Source organism: Thunnus albacares, chromosome 20, assembly GCF_914725855.1.
Source record: "Thunnus albacares chromosome 20, fThuAlb1.1, whole genome shotgun sequence".
Classification (NCBI taxonomy): domain Eukaryota; kingdom Metazoa; phylum Chordata; class Actinopteri; order Scombriformes; family Scombridae; genus Thunnus; species Thunnus albacares.
In genome coordinates, this window is record NC_058125.1 from 27,743,356 (window position 1) to 27,761,467 (window position 18,112).

The window sequence follows — 18,112 nt, forward strand, 5'->3', positions numbered from 1 at the left end:
ATAATGTGAACATCAAATTAGACGTTTTGATCCATATGGCTTGCCGTATTTAGCCTGTTCACTGATGCACGGAGCAGGTTAGGACATCTTAACAGGGAAAAACTAAAACAATCTCATGTTTGCTTGTTCGTATCCTGTCCAGTTAGGAATCATGTAACGGAGCTGAGAGAACAAAGTTAGCATCACACATAGAGCCACAATGGCCACATTTATGGGAAATATATCAGGTTCAAATAAACCAGAATTTTCCTTTAATATTTCTGGAATCACTATAAATGAAAATACTTCTTACTAATTTTATCTGAAGTCTGTTCTGAAGATGTTATTTGTTAGCAGAGACACAGTTTTCTTGATCTGTCAAGGGAGTGAATTTCATTCACAAATTGCTGGATATATTCAATATATTACTATATACTATACTATAAATACTTTAAGTTAAAATTTTGTACAAAATATGGATCACTGACAGCTTCTCTTTCCACCGCTGACAGACCTAAATACAGAAAGTAAATATATTTGGATCTAATCAGAGTCTCTGCCTCAGTCCCTCACAGTGTAAAGCTGGTGTGGATCAGACAGCCTGCTGTTAAATTACCTGTGTAGTAACGTCTTTCTCCTCCTTCCTGTGGCAGGTTGGCTATGGCCTCCAGCAGGGATTGTTTGGTCTGGTGGGCGTTCAGGTCCCACTGGGTCACTGGGAAGAATCCATTGCACTGGACCAGACCTGCAGAAAACACAGAAATGTGTGAAACTGACACACTGACTCAGCTTTTGATTTTAAATGATAATGAGATTAACAATGATAATAATGATAATTGTTGGTTTATTACTGTTATTACTGTTATCTTGTTGTCATTGTTGCACCAACACTCATACACACACATCACATGTCTCACACACACTGATGTCTGTACTAATCTGCATATGCATAGAGGGACCAAAGGACTTAAAGGACCATTCCAGCAGTTCAGTCCAGTAGGACCAACAGGCTAACAGGCTAATAACCCCTGAGTCTACTGTCTGACTCTGGTACATGACTTTAGCGTCTCCTTCCTGGAGGAAATGGAAATTGACACCATTGTTGGAGGAGTTGGAGAGAGGCAGTGATGCTGTGGATGAACCAACATGACAAAGTTGTGCATCCCTCCTAGCTAGAATGTTTTGTTCAGAAATGCGGTGTGCTTCACAGAGTCTGTTCAGTCAGAACATCTGTCCTGCTAACTGATCCAACACGGACCTACACAGAAGGAATGTACAGTATATCTCCACCATGGAAATCAGTGTCTGGATAAAAGATTGTTTTACAAGCTGAATCATAATTACTATGAGTTATAAATGTGTGTTTCTGTAGATGAAGCACTGAATTTTAAGGTAGGTGTATCACCTGAACATTTCATTTTGAACATTTTGAGAATTCTGCAAGTTAATACAAAAGCTAAAATATGTCTGCATGTTTTGGGAAATAACTGGCAGTAATGGAGGCTGTATGCAGACAGCAGTTATTTAGCTTAAACATGTAAAACCACTGGTATGGTCCTTTTATCCTCACATCAGCCATAACCTTGACTACTCTGGTTATCATGTCCCATTTTACTGCTTTTTGCTAATTCTGAATTTTGGACCTGCACTTGTATTTGAGTATTTTCACATTGTGGTGTAAAGATTTTAGTATTTTGAGTACTTTATACACAAGCAGTAGTAGTAATAGTACCAGGATCAGTAGTGTGAATAGTTGTAGTAGTAAAAATATTACCGATCTGGACTTTGTCAGGGCCGATGTTGAAGTTGTTGACTATTTGAGTTAGAAAGGACTTAATGTTTTCATGGTCTTCAGGGTTGGTGCTCTTGGATTCACAGACCAACAGCCCGATGTCAGCCTTGGCTGTGCTTTCACACTGAGAACCTGGAGGAAAACAGAGGATTGTGGGATACAATACACAAGAGACCAGATATAGAAGCAAGACTAAGGCTGTGTCTGAAATCACTCACTATTTACTACAAAGTTCACTCTATTTACCCTCCTCCATTTTGTTTCAGTGTCTGAATTCTGTGTGTAAATTTATCCAACATTTAGAGCCTCAAATGTTCCACAATGGAACAAAAAAGTCGTGTTCATGTCATGTACACTACTTCCTGCAAACAATCCCACAATGCCATGCGTTGTATTTAATAGATCTGATATGGATTTTATAGAAATTAGCGGTGTGCAGCTCTACAGCGAGCAGTGATGATGTCCAAAATCTAGATTTTCACCTTTCAATGCTAATATTAGCATATTTTATTAGTTATTAGTTTTGAGGGTATTTGTTCATAAACCAAAGTGGATTCATTGTCCAGCACTGATGGAGGTGCGGGTATCGTCCTCCAGCTCCTCCTGGGGGATCAGAAGCGTTCCCAGACCAGATGAGATATATTCTGTCTTTTTACCTGTTGGTTGGTGTTTATCTTCAGCCTGGAGTCCTGCAGAGAAAATCAGAAAATTAATATTTATATTGTTGCAGAGCTGTGAACTGAACAAACACTGTGAGGCTTTGCAGCAGCTCAGAGCTCATCTCACTGAAAACACACAGATGTTGAAGTCGATGCTACAAACAATTATAATTTGTGTATGAAAATAACATGTTAAGTTTTCAGTAACTAGAAAACTGAGCTACTGCAGTATGAGGTACTCTCAATTATTCTAGGGTGAAAATAATCCTCATAAAAAGACAAAAAATGAAGGAAAAACAAACATCTCTCTTTGCCTGGTCAGTCTGAAACTTTAAAATCTTTTTTCTCGACCTCACTGCTTCTACTTTCTGCTTCTTCTCTGAAGAGCAGCAGATGAGATGAACACATGAACACAAGCTCAACAGACGCTTCATACAGAGGTAAAGGAAAATTAACATGTTGGTTTGTTTCCTGTCTGATCGTCTGACTGTGTTTCTGACCTATCAGACGTCTTTTTAATGATGTCACCATGTTCACAGATCTCTGATATTAACTTGTTGAGTACGATGTTGTTATTACTGATAGAAATGATGAACAAAACTATGAAAATGAGCCAGAATTATGTTTTAGTGCGACAGACTGGTTCATATAGAGTTAACCAACAGACTGGTTCATATAAAGTTAACCAACAGACTGGTTCATGTAGAGTTAACCAACAGACTGGTTCATGTAGAGTTAACCAACAGACTGGTTCATATAGAGTTAACCAACAGACTGGTTCATACAGAGTTAACCAACAGACTGGTTCATATAAAGTTAACCAACAGACTGGTTCATATAGAGTTAACCAACAAACTGGTTCATATAAAGTTAACCAACAGACTGGTTCATATAGAGTTAACCAACAGACTGGTTCATATAGAGTTAACCAACAGACTGGTTCATACAGAGTTAACCAACAGACTGGTTCATATAAAGTTAACCAACAGACTGGTTCATATAGAGTTAACCAACAAACTGGTTCATATAAAGTTAACCAACAAACTGGTTCATGTAGAGTTAACCAACAGACTGGTTCATATAGAGTTAACCAACAGACTGGTTCATATAGAGTTAACCAACAGACTGGTTCATGTAGAGTTAACCAACAGACTGGTTCATATAGAGTTAACCAACAGACTGGTTCATATAGAGTTAACCAACAGACTGGTTCATATAGAGTTAACCAACAGACTGGTTCATGTAGAGTTAACCAACAGACTGGTTCATATAGAGTTAACCAACAGACTGGTTCATATAGAGTTAACCAACAGACTGGTTCATGTAGAGTTAACCAACAGACTGGTTCATATAGAGTTAATGCAAAACAGCAGCTCAGAATGACTTCAATACCCAGAAATCCTGTGTGGTGACATCATATAACCACTGTGCTATTTAAAGACTGTGTGTTTGTGTGTTTGCGTGTTTATGTGAGTGTGTGTGTATGTGTGTGAGTTTATGCGTGTTTATGTGAGTGTGCGTGAGTTAGTGGGTGCGTGTCTGTGAGTGTGTGCGTATGTGAGTGCGAGTGTGTGTGTGTGTGTGTGTGTGAGTGTGTGTGTGTATGTGTGTGTGTGAGTGTGTGTGTGTCTGTGTGTGTTATTGACTGTGTGTGTGTGTCTTTCTGTGTATGAGTGTTACTGTGTGTGTTACTGTGTGTGTGTGTTACTGACTCTGTGTGAGTGTTTACGTGATTGTGTGTGTCTGTGTAGATGTAGTAGTGTGTGTGTCTGTAGATGCAGTAGTGTGTGTGTGTAGATGCAGTAGTGTGTGTTTGTGTGTGTAGATGCAGTAGTGTGTTTTTGTGTGTATAGATACAGTAGTGTGTTTGTGTATTTAGATGCAGTAGTGTGTGTGTGTGTTTAGATGCGGTGGTGTGTGTGTGTGTGTGTGTGTGTAGATGCAGTAGTGTGTGTGTGTAGATGCAGTAGTGTGTGTTTGTGTGTGTAGATGCAGTAGTGTGTGTGTGTGTGTGTGTGTGTAGATGCAGTAGTGTGTGTGTGTGTGTGTGTGTGTAGATGCAGTAATGTATGTATGTGTAGATGTAGTAGTGTATGTGTGTGTAGATGCAATAGTGTGTGTGTGTGTGTAGATGCAGTAGTGTGTGTGTGTGTGTAGAGGCAGTAGTGTGTGTCTGTGTTTAGATGCAGTAGTGTGTGTGCGTGTGTGTGTGTGTGTGTGTAGATGCAGTAGTGTGTGTGTGTGTAGATGCAGTAGTGTGTGTGTGTGTAGATGCAGTAGTGTGTGCATGTGTAGATGCAGTACTGTGTGTGTAGATGCAGTAGTGTGTGCATGTGTAGATGCAGTAGTGTGTGTTTGTGTGTGTAGATGAAGTAGTGTGTGTGTGTGTGTGTGTGTAGATGCAGTAGTGTGTGTGTGTGTGTGTGTGTGTGTGTGTAGATGCAGTAGTGTGTGTGTGTAGATACAGTACTGTGTGTTTTTGTGTGTAGATGCAGTAGTGTGTGTGTGTAGATGTAGTACTGTGTGTGTATAGATGCAGTAGTGTATGTGTGTGTGTAGATGCAGTAGTATATGTGTGTGTAGATGTAGTACTGTGTGTGTATAGATGCAGTAGTGTATGTGTGTGTGTAGATGCAGTAGTATATGTGTGTGTAGATGTAGTAGTGTATGTGTGTGTAGATGCAGTAGTGTGTGTGTGTGTAGATGTAGTAGTGTATGTGTGTGTAGATGCAGTAGTATATGTGTGTGTAGATGTAGTAGTGTATGTGTGTGTAGATGCAGTAGTGTGTGTGTGTGTAGATGCAGTAGTGTGTGTGTGTGTGTGTGTGTGTGTGTGTATGTGTGTGTGTGTGTAGATGCAGTAGTGTGTGTGTGTAGATGCAGTACTGTATGTTTTTGTAGATGCAGTAGTGTGTGTGTGTGTGTGTGTGTGTGTGTGTGTGTGTGTAGATGCAGTAGTGTATATGTGTGTAGATGCAGTAGTGTGTGTGTGTAGATGCAGTACTGTGTATGTGTAGATGCAGTAGTGTTTGTGTGTGTGTAGATACAGTAGTGTGTGTGTGTGTGTAGATGCAGTACTGTGTATGTGCAGATGCAGTAGTGTTTGTGTGTGTTTGTGTGTGTGTAGATGCAGTACTGTGTGTGTGTAGATGCAGTAGTGTGTGTGTGTGTGTTTGTGTGTGTGTAGATGCAGTACTGTGTGTGTGTAGATGCAGTAGTGTTTGTGTGTGTTTGTGTGTGTAGATGCAGTACTGTGTCTGTGTAGATGCAGTATTGTGTGTGTGTGTGTGTGTGTGTGTGTGTGTGTGTGTGTAGATGCAGTGGTGTATGTGTGTGTAGATGCAGTAGTGTGTGTGTGTGTAGATGCAGTAGTGTGTGTGTGTATGTGTAGATGCAGTAGTGTGTGTGTGTATGTGTGTGTGTGTGTGTAGATGCAGTAGTGTGTGTGTGTGTGTAGATGCAGTAGTGTGTGTGTGTGTGTGTGTGTGTGTAGATGCAGTAGTGTGTGTGTGTGTGTAGATGCAGTAGTGTGTGTGTGTGTGTGTGTGTGTGTGTGTAGATGCAGTAGTGTGTGTGTGTGTGTGTTTGTGTATGTAGATGCAGTAGTGTGTGTGTGTGTGTGTGTGTAGATGCAGTAGTGTGTGCGTGTGTGTTTGTGTATGTAGATGCAGTAGTGTGTGTGTGTGTGTACATGCAGTAGTGTGCGTGTGTAGATGCAGTAGTGTGTGTGTGTAGATGCAGTAGTGTGTGTGTGTGTGTAGATGCAGTAGTGTGTGTGTGTAGATGCAGTAGTGTGTGTGTGTGTGTAGATGCAGTAGTGTGTGTGTGTAGATGCAGTAGTGTGTGTGTGTGTGTAGATGCAGTAGTGTGTGTGTGTGTGTAGATGCAGTAGTGTGCGTGTGTAGATGCAGTAGTGTGTGTGTGTGTAGATGCAGTAGTGTGTGTGTGTAGATGCAGTAGTGTGTGTGTGTAGATGCAGTAGTGTGTGTGTGTGTGGATGCAGTAGTGTGTGTGTGTAGATGCAGTAGTGTGTGTGTGTAGATGCAGTAGTGTGTGCGTGTGTAGATGCAGTAGTGTGTGTGTGTGTAGATGCAGTAGTGTGTGTGTGTAGATGCAGTAGTGTGTGTGTGTGTGTAGATGCAGTAGTGTGTGTGTGTGTGGATGCAGTAGTGTGTGTGTGTAGATGCAGTAGTGTGTGTGTGTAGATGCAGTAGTGTGTGTGTGTGTAGATGCAGTAGTGTGTGTGTGTGTGTAGATGCAGTAGTGTGTGTGTGTGTGGATGCAGTAGTGTGTGTGTGTAGATGCAGTAGTGTGTGTGTGTAGATGCAGTAGTGTGTGTGTGTGTAGATGCAGTAGTGTGTGTGTGTGTAGATGCAGTAGTGTGTGCGTGTGTAGATGCAGTAGTGTGTGTGTGTGTAGATGCAGTAGTGTGTGTGTGTAGATGCAGTAGTGTGTGTGTGTGTGTAGATGCAGTAGTGTGTGTGTGTGTGGATGCAGTAGTGTGTGTGTGTAGATGCAGTAGTGTGTGTGTGTAGATGCAGTAGTGTGTGTGTGTGTGGATGCAGTAGTGTGTGTGTGTAGATGCAGTAGTGTGTGTGTGTGTGTAGATGCAGTAGTGTGTGTGTGTAGATGCAGTAGTGTGTGCGTGTGTAGATGCAGTAGTGTGTGTGTGTGTGGATGCAGTAGTGTGTGTGTGTAGATGCAGTAGTGTGCGTGTGTAGATGCAGTAGTGTGTGTGTGTGTGTGGATGCAGTAGTGTGTGTGTGTAGATGCAGTAGTGTGTGTGTGTGTGTAGATGCAGTAGTGTGTGTGTGTGTGTGTGGATGCAGTAGTGTGTGTGTGTAGATGCAGTAGTGTGTGTGTGTGTGTGTGGATGCAGTAGTGTGTGTGTGTAGATGCAGTAGTGTGTGTGTGTAGATGCAGTAGTGTGTGTGTGTGTGGATGCAGTAGTGTGTGTGTGTAGATGCAGTAGTGTGCGTGTGTAGATGCAGTAGTGTGTGTGTGTAGATGCAGTAGTGTGTGTGTGTGTGGATGCAGTAGTGTGTGTGTGTAGATGCAGTAGTGTGTGTGTGTAGATGCAGTAGTGTGTGTGTGTGTGTAGATGCAGTAGTGTGCGTGTGTAGATGCAGTAGTGTGTGTGTGTGTAGATGCAGTAGTGTGTGTGTGTAGATGCAGTAGTGTGCGTGTGTAGATGCAGTAGTGTGTGTGTGTAGATGCAGTAGTGTGTGCGTGTGTAGATGCAGTAGTGTGTGCGTGTGTAGATGCAGTAGTGTGTGTGTGTAGATGCAGTAGTGTGTGTGTGTAGATGCAGTAGTGTGTGCGTGTGTAGATGCAGTAGTGTGTGTGTGTAGATGCAGTAGTGTGTGCGTGTGTAGATGCAGTAGTGTGTGTGTGTGTGGATGCAGTAGTGTGTGCGTGTAGATGCAGTAGTGGGTGCGTGTGTGTGAGTGAGTGTGTGTGTATGTGAGTTTGTGTGCGTGTGTGTGAATGTCTTTGTATGTATGAGTGTGACTGTGTGTGTGTGTGTGTGTGTTTGTGTGTGTGAGTGTGCAGATGCAGTAGTGTGTTGTGTGTGTGTGTCTGTGCAGATGCAGTAGTGTGTATGTGTGTAGATGCAGTAGTGTGTATGTGTGTATGTGTGTGCGTGTGTGTGTGTGTGTGTGTGTGTGAGTGTTTATGTGAGTGTGTGTGAGTGTGAATGTGACTGTGTGCGTATGTGTGCGTACTTGTATTCGTACCCTTTGGGGACATGACTAAAGTCTCCATAACGTAAATCATTACATCATCACAGTATCTGACGGCTGCAGTTACTTCTTACTTTACAGATTCTACATTCAAAACACAACACTGTTGTCAGGTGAAAACCTTGTATCTCCAAATGTCAGATTTTGCAGAAATAAACAGTGAAACAAACTAGTTTTAATTGGATGACTGGATGCATTTTTGTCATCACAGTTCAACTTATTACAACTTACATGTAAACACATCAGTCATTAAACTCTGTGAAAAGAAGCGATGTGAAACTATCAGGACTGAACTGAAGATACTTCACTACTTTTTACTGATAAAGTTTACCGTCAGTGAAGTTTTGAATGCAGGATTTGACTTAAATTCAGTATTTTTACAAAGGAATTTTGAACCTTTCACACATCCATCATTAAAGCAGAGTCCTACCTGAACTCCACAGCAACACCAACACCATCAGCAGGTGATCCATGACCAGCTAGACCGTCTGTCTCTGTCTCTGTCTTTGTCTGACGGACTCGTCAGCTCTCCTCTGCTAATAACATGTTCTGTTTCCTCTTTTATCTCATCATCCAGGAAACAAACTAACTGATGAGCAGCTTCTCAGAACTGAAGCCTCTAACCGCAGCTTAAAGCGTCACTTCACTGAACTTATCTGACCAGATTTTGAGATATCGGCCTTTTCTTCATCATCGTCCTCAGTACGAGCTCATGCTGTGCAGCCAGACTTTGTTTAAACTTGCAGGACTTTATTTTAAATTCTAGATGAGATCCCAAAGTTTATAAAAATACACAAACTGTCTTCTGAGTTTTGGGGAAATGTGTCTAAAATGATGCATCAGCAGAAATGTAGATTATTTCCATCTGATGGAACGATGCAGCAATAAAAACATGGAGCCTTTTTGAAGAATTCACTCATGAGTGAATATGAACAACATGATAGACAATATGTCCGACGCTGTCAGAGTGGAGTTTGATTATTTTAACAATCTTTAAGTGATGAAAAGAGGAAACTGGATTTTAGGGGGTTAAGTGTGAGAAACAGTTTGACAGAGTTACAGGAAGCTGCTCAAACACGTATATTTGATAAGAAGAAAAAGTGTTTCCCAACAGTCAGTCCTGTACGTGACGAGAAATGCTCTGCTGTTGCCATGGTAACAGATATATACTGTGTAATCTCACATCAGATGCTCATCAGTTAGTTTGTCCTCAAAAACTTTCCTGTCACAGAAAAACCTCTCAATTTAATTTTGTTCACATTAAAACAAACTGTTTTATGTCGTTCAGGAAGTGTGCAGCTGATTTTAAGAAACACTGTGTGTGTGTGTGTGTGTGTGTGTGTGTGTGTGTGTGTGTATTCTTCACATTGTGGGGACTCGACTTCCTCTCAGGGACATAAACAGTTAAACAACAGAGCAGATCATAAAGAGTTAATCAGTTAAGGCATTTTACCAACAGGCAGCCTCACGTGAACAGCTGGCAGTGAAAGGGTTAATGTGAATCTAATGAAGTGACAGGAAAGAGTCTGAGGACAAACTCACTGATGAGCAGCTGAGATTATACTGCTGTTACCGTGGCAACATCGCAGCGGTTATTGCGACATACAGCAGTGAAGCTGCAGAGCTGTTTGTGTGTTTTATTTTCTTTGTTTTTTTTTATTGAGTGAAACATAAATGATTAACATGAAAACACAAATGACACAAGACAATACAAACAAAACAACAAGAAGAAAAAAATAAATAAATAAAATGTTTATACTATATACATATACATATGTGTGTGTGTGTGTGTATCGCTGTGTATGTGTGTATATACATGTGTGTGAATGTGTGTCTTGGTGTGAATATGTGTGTCTGCATGTGTCTTTGTGTGTGTATATCTGTGTGTGTGTGTCTGTGTATGTGTATATGTGTGTGTAGATATATGTGTATGTGTGCATGTGTCTTTGTGTGTGTGTCTGTGTGTGAGTGTGTATATATGTGTGTGTCTGTATATGTGTATATGTGTGTGTCTGTATATGTGTATATATATGTGTCTGTGTGTATATGTGTGTGTGTGTGTGTGTATATATGTGTGTGTGTCTGTGTATGTGTGTGTGTATATATGTGTGTGTGTGTGTCTGTATATGTGTATATGTGTGTGTCTGTATATGTGTATATATATGTGTCTGTGTGTATATGTGTGCATGTGTCTTTGTGTGTGTGTCTGTGTGTGAGTGTGTATATATGTGTGTGTCTGTATATGTGTATATGTGTGTGTCTGTATATGTGTATATGTGTGTGTCTGTGTGTATATATGTGTGTGTGTGTGTCTTTGTGTGTATATATGTGTGTGTGTGTGTGTCTGTATATGTGTATATGTGTGTGTAGATATAAGTGTATGTGTCTTTGTGTGTGTGTGAGTGCATGTGTCTTTGTGTGAGTGTGTGTGTGTATATGTGTGTGTGTGTCTGTATAAGTGTATATGTGCGTCTTTGTGTGTATATGTGTGTGTGTGTGTGTGTCTGTGTGTATATGTGTGTGTGTGTGTGTGTGTCTGTGTGTGTGTATATGTGTGTATGTGTGCATGTGTCTTTGTGTGAGTGTGTGTATATATGTGTGTGTGTCTGTGTATGTGTGTGTGTGTGTATATATGTGTGTGTGTGTCTGTATATGTGTATATGTGTGTGTCTGTGTGTATATGTGTGTGTGTGTGTCTTTGTGTGTATATATGTGTGTGTGTGTGTGTCTGTATATGTGTATATGTGTGTGTAGATATAAGTGTATGTGTGCATGTGTCTTTGTGTGTGTGTGAGTGCATGTGTCTTTGTGTGAGTGTGTGTGTGTGTATATGTGTGTGTGTGTCTGTGTGTCTTTGTGTGTATATGTGTGTATATACATGTGTGTGAATGTGTGTCTTGGTGTGAATGTGTGTGTCTGCGTGTGTCTTTGTGTGTGTATATCTGTGTGTGTGTGTGTGTGTGTGTATGTGTGTGTCTGTGTGTATATGTGTGTGTGTCTTTGTGTGTGTGTGTCTGTGTGTATATGTGTGTGTGTGTCTTTGTGTGTGTATATGTGTGTATATATATGTGTGTGTGTGTCTGTATATGTGTCTATGTGTGTGTCTGTATGTATATATATGTGTGTGTGTCTGTGTATGTGTGTGTGTGTATGTGTGTATATATATATGTGTGTGTGTGTGTGTATGTGTGTGTGTGTGTGTCTGTATATGTGTATGTGTGTGTCTTTGTGTGTATATGTGTGTGTGTGTGTGTATATATATGTGTGTGTGTGTGTCTGTGTGTGAATGTGTGTATGTGTGTGTGTGTGTGTGTGTGTGTGTGTATTCAGCTCAATTTAATTCAGTTTTATTTATAAAGCACCAAATCATAACAGAAGTGATCTCAGGTCTCGTTCCACGTAGAGCATCCAGACTGAACTCTTTAATCTACAGAGACCCAACATTCCTGCACGAGCAGCAGCAGGAAAACCTCCCCTTTAACGGGAAGAACCGGACTCTAGGTGGACGCCATCTGCCTCGACCGGTTTGACCGCTTTGACCGGTGGTGTTCTTATCATGCTGATGTTTGTCCAAGTGCTCATGTTTCTGATAAGTTTGTTTTTAATTAGTTATTTGACGGTATAGAAAGGGGGTCTGACGTCATGACTGACAGCTGTGACAGCCACCCTCAAACCTCCGTCAGGCAGTGGGACGGATGAGATGGCGTGTTCCGCGGGGTGTCATCCCGCTGCCCGACTCTGGCTCCAAATGATGTCACTCAAGCAAGATGGCCGCTTCCTTAAAGGACATATTTTTACTTCACTTTTGCATAGCGCGTCGTCCATATTTATACAGTCTATGGGTGAAACCAGGATGAAGCCTCGTCCTCCGTCCTTGTTCTCTCCTGCTTCAGGCCTCCAGGCCTGTAGGAGGTTTCTGGCCTGTTGCAGGTCAGATCCCCTCTAGAACAGCCCCCCCACCCCTACAGGAGGGGTCTGTTCATTTGGGTCTGAGGAGCAGCTTTCTATCTGAAGGAGGGTTAAACAGCGATCAGACCCTCAGACACCAAGCTGGGTGTCTTTCCTTGGGTGTTCTCCAGAAAACAAACTCAGTTTCAGAGAGAGCTAACTTAAACTCAGGGTCAGTGATAGAAAAATCCATGTGTTAGTTAAGTAGGTATGGTCATATGTATGTATATATTTGGCGGCAGGGGAACACTATGATAGTTATGTGGACATCATGGTCATCATGTGGAAGGGAAAGCTCTGTAAAGCTTTGTCTAGGTCTGTTAGAAGGAATCTGTAACCAACTAAAGGTGCCTCCCAAGGCCGTCGATATATACCAGTGACTTTCCTTTGTTTCTTGAGAATTCTCCACGGAGACTCTGCAGACTCTCCATGTCTGCAACATATGTTCTGTTTGAATTAAAGAGACGCTTGACTTCAACCAACCTCAGTCTATTGATAATTTTATCTATCAGTCAGTTACCATGGTAACTTAAACTCTGTGGCAGGTTTTCTTCAACAAACCCTGAGTTTGGCTGTGTTTAGAATCACATACTAACATAGTATTCATACTAAGTAAGATGTCAGATTGAGTATCTACTGCGTTCTAACTGCAGTGTGGATTTTGTCTGTGTGAGAAAAGTCTGGATGTAAACTAGATTAGAATTAGACTTTCTGTGTATGTGACGTGAGTTTACTGGACACACTCAACTGCCCCAAAATGCATTGCATCTCTTCAGACTGCGACATGACTACTGTACAAAAAATATTATATTATATAACAGTAAAATATTTAATAATTCCAATTATCCTTAAATTAACTGGAAAATATTACATTGAGTGGCAGACGTAATGTTTTACATTTATGACAAACAATTTTCATTCAGTGGAAGCTTGACTGTTGTTGACTGTTGGTTCATTTAATATGCAGTAAGCAGCACACACTGATTGAGTGTGTACTCGGGATGTGCAGAGAGCCCAGTATTTGTATCTATAGAGGATTAAAAATCCTGTTTTTGTTTTTACTACACTTTTAACTTTAGAAAATTAGTGTTACAATAAGTGCATCGCCTCATTGCAGACAGACCTCTATCTATTAACACCCATAACACAGAGACAGCACAGCGTGTAACATGTAGGCAGGAACTTCACAGGTGATTCTTGCTTTGCACTTTTCATTTATTGCCTATTTTTTACAACCTAACTTTGTGGAAAGGAGAAGGGGAACAACAGGTTATGGAGAGTCTTTAAGAGCACTTTGCTTGTGTCAGTATCTCAGCTTTATCTCTGGGGAACACCCCCAACTCCAGGACTGATGTCCAAACAAGGAAATGTGCGTCATGCAGCAGGTGGATGTGACTCCCCTCACTGAGACCTGCTGATAGACGTCACAGCGGAGCAGAGGAGAGACACTGAGATAGTGATGTAACCGACCTGCATGCTGGTCTTTGACTTTTTTCTTATCGGTTTTTAAAAAAAAATATTTACACAAAATAAATGTTTGTAAAAAACCCACTATTTGTGCTTTGCCGAATAACGTATTTGTATTCGGGCGCACCCCTAGTATCTCTCTATATAAAGCTAGGACTGTCTGTCTGTGTGTGTTTGTCCTTCGCGTATCTCGGGAACTGTTCATCTGATCTACTTCATACCTGGCAGGTGGATCGCTGGGGAAACGAGGAAGTGCAGTGGTGATGTGTGAAGTTGTTTGGATGAGCGGTTCTCGAGAAATCTATAAAAATACCTCATAAATAACGTCGATAATGTTGATTTGCTTCTTCTTCTGCTCACGGAGGCAACCAACAGAAATACAGACAGCGCCACTCTGCCATTGCAACCCACATTGTGGTCAGAGGTGGAATTACATCCGCAGTGTTAATGACTTAAACACGTTTAAGAGACTTAAGCTCTATTACTGAACTGTGTTACGTTGCTGCAAACAACACTGGGCATGTACTCTCAAGACTTATTGCTGGACCTCTAAGGCACGTTCAGAAATATATACAAATACACAACAATAAACAACGTTGCTTCTGCTTCTTCTTCTGTTTGTGAACAGATAAATAATAATTAAGCAGAAGGAAACTGTAACAGGTCTTCTGTCTGTTCTTCATCTCGCTGCTGTTTGGACTTTCAGTTTGTTTCAGGTTTGATTTTATGAACTCAAACACTGAAAGGTTTCAGTCCAACATGGCAGCTTTGAGTTCTGAGCTTTGTTCAGTTTCTGTTTATTTAAATCCACTTTAACTGTGATAAAAAAAAAAAAACTTGTTATATGTGTGAATGTTTCTCTGCGGTTCAAACATTCATTTTCTCAGAAATGTTCAGTTCTGCATCACGTAAGATTTAAAATGTTTTTATAGACGTGCTCTCTGAGTACATCGCTTATTAAAAAAATATTCTATATTCTATTCTCTAACTGTTACACACTCATTCAGTGTTACTGTGTATTTTGCTCTGATTGTATTAATTTTACCTACATGTTTGTTTTTCTATATTATTTTATCATAATTCCTATTTTTCATTGAGTCACTGATGTTTATTATTTGTAACATGAAGTTTCTTGTGTAAATATTTTGTATAAATGCTCTTTGTGACCATGAAAGGATCAATATATTGTTATAAACCTGATGAAAACTAAAGAATGAATATTAAATAATAAAGGAAACCTTTCATCCATAAAGAGTACACTCTCTGAAGCATTATAAAAGTGTTTATCACTTATTGATTAGTGATTGATTGTGTGATGTTTGGGAGGAGTCACTGCAGCCTGTCAGACAAAGTGTTGGGTTTAGTTTCGGACACAAAGGAAACAGACCTCAGAGCAGTTTTCTGTCAAATGTTGATTTTTTTATTTTAAATCAGTTTGTTGTACAAATGCTGCGCTCTGATTGGTTAGACCGAAAACAGGATATGATGTCATCAAAAATAGATATTCTGCAGTCAGATAAAAAATGCTTCAAAATATAAAAATCTGCCTCATAAAAATATAAATCTGCAAACAGGAGAACAAATTAACATTTTATTTATATTTATGTCCCTTTAATTGGCTCCTTTAGAAAACACAAATCCTGATTTTTATACAAACTCATTAAAACTGCTTCGAGTAATATCTCTCAGTTTAAAAGCTTTTACTAAAAGACTTGTGACATTAAAGAAACAAAAAAAACTGTTTTTAGTCCCTTTAACTGTTAAAGATGATTTCAGGAGTCGACGGGTCTTTTCAGAGTCAAAGTCTGTAAACAAAAAGCATTTTTTTGCAATTTTGTGTAAATGTGTCAAAAAAAAAAAATCTCCAAATCTGTTTTTAGATTACAAGTGTGTAGAGATTTGTGAATGTGTAGACAAATCTATAAATATGCATTAAATATTAATGGCTGAAAAGTATTTTGCTCCAACAGCTGGAAACAGAAATCAGTTGCAACTCAGATTCGCCTCTAAATTGTCTCTTTTTACGTGTGATTTTTGCTGCACTTCTATAGACTTTTGCTAGCGTTAGCATGTAGCCTGTGCTAGCGTTAGCATGTAGCCTGTGCTGTAAACAGATGGAGCTTATGTGATGTGACATGAGAGTCAGCAGGGAACAAACATGTTATTACCGACAGACTGTACAGATCTGCATGTTAAACTATATTTTCAGTTAACAACCTGCAGCCCGCTGCGTCCGTCACAGTCAGCCAACACATCAGGGCAAAGATACTGGGTCACATGACAGTTAAGTACTGTTGTATTTTGAGGCTGATGGGTCAAACTTACACCAGTTACCTTTGCTATAGTGGTTGTATGAGTTTAGCTTTTTCTGTGTTGTATTTGGAGTGAGCTACGAGGAGCCACGCTGTGTTTGTCTGCTGTCACCTGATCACATCTGATCACCTGATCACATCTGATCACCTGATACACAACAGCACAGAAAAGAACAACAGTCTTACTCGCTGATACTGGTCGGATACTGGTGTCTCTCACTGGGGCAGATGAAGGAATCTGTTCAGCACAGATCATCAGATGACAGCAGACAAAAAAAAAATCTCAGTTTCGACCAAAAGTTCCAGGTACTTTGGAGCCGGAGGAACTAATCTCAGGAACTAAACCTGGAACTTTGTCCTGCTGTGCATCCTGTTTGTGTTTCCATCACATCTGAGGAAGCGGGTTGATCCTGCAGATTAGACCCACGAGGAGTTAAAACATTACAGCCGCGCTTGAAACACAGAATTCACACATGAGGAAACAACAACAACAACAGATTTGTGCTGCTGTTCTTTGTATTTCCTGCTGCATGAGGCTGGTTGGATGTAATGAATGAGTGAAAATGTAACAGAGTGTCTCCACAGTAAATCATCTGTTGACTGTTTGATGCTTTAAAACGTAACCGCCGTTAAACAATCTCTCATTCACTGCTTTGTTCTCGCCACCGCCGCTCCCTCCCTCTCTCTCTGTTTTTAAAACGAGTCAGGAAGCCGACAGCAGAGTCGAACTATCAAACCAACAGAAACGTCCTCGTCCTGAACTGATGCTAGCTCATCTTTTTGAGGAGTAAAACAGTCTCCCAGGAGCCTCATTCAGACCCTGATCCCTGCGGTGGAAACGCAGCTGAACACTCACTCTGAATACAACACAGAAACAGCTTCAGTGATCAGACTCCTGTACACACTCACACGTTTCACTACATTTAGAGATTCTTTTACACATTTACTAATAATTTAGCTACAGTATTATCCCCATATATAAATCACAGCTGACGTCATTAACAGACGGCAGCAGCTTTCTGCCTCCATCACATCTAAACATTTACTTTCTTCATAAAGGTTCTCACTTTAAATCTGTTTTATCACATATTTTATCATTGATATTTATTAATATCACTACTCGACTGATGATTCTGTATCTTCTTGTTTCATCTGCAAACTTATTTCATGTCTCATTACAACTACAGCTGCAACCATCAGTTAATTAACTAATTAGTTGCTAACTATTAATCTCCAACTAATAATGTTCAAATTCTCTGATTGCAGCTTATTAAATGTGAATATTTTCTGGTTTATTTAGTCTCTGTGACAGTAAACTGAAGATCTTTGAGTTGTGGTGTTTTAGGAAACACTGATCCTCATTTTCTGAACCAGACAACTAATCAAATAATCTAGAAAATAATCGACAGATGAATCGATAATGAAAATAATCATCAGTTTCAGCTGTAATATGGAGAACAACAAGCTAACGAAGCTGTAAACAGAACCGTGACAGTAAAGATACTCAGTTTTACACACTCACACATTTACACACTCAAACATTACACACTCACACATTTACACACACACTCACACACACACACATTACACACTCACACATTACACACTCACACATTTACACACTCACACATTTACACACACACACACACATTACACACTCACACATTACACACTCACACATTTACACACACACACACACATTACACACTCACACATTACACACTCACACATTTACACACACACACACACATTACACACTCACACATTACACACTCACACATTACACACTCACACATTTACACACACACACACACATTACACACTCACACATTACACACTCACACATTACACACTCACACATTTACACACACACACACACATTACACACTCACACATTACACACTCACACATTACACACTCACACACACACACATTACACACTCACACATTACACACTCACACATTTACACACACACACATTTACACACACACTCACACATTACACACTCACATATTTACACACTCACACATTACACACTCACACATTTACACACTCACACATTTACACACTCACACATTACACACTCACACATTTACACACTCACACATTACACAATCACATTTACACACTCACACATTACACAATCACATTTACACGCTCACACATTTACACACTCACACATTTACACACTCACATTTACACGCTCACTC

At 40.2% G+C, this 18,112-nt stretch overlaps 1 long non-coding RNA gene across 1 annotated transcript; it reads right to left on the bottom strand.

The window, feature by feature from the left end:
- Nucleotides 1-1,814: 1,814 nt before the first annotated feature.
- Nucleotides 1,815-8,679, bottom strand: LOC122971158. The gene is made up of 3 exons (XR_006399415.1): nucleotides 8,605-8,679; nucleotides 2,428-2,460; nucleotides 1,815-1,903 (listed from the first exon to the last, which is right to left on the bottom strand). It is a non-coding gene; the product is annotated as an uncharacterized LOC122971158 (long non-coding RNA).
- Nucleotides 8,680-18,112: the final 9,433 nt, after the last annotated feature.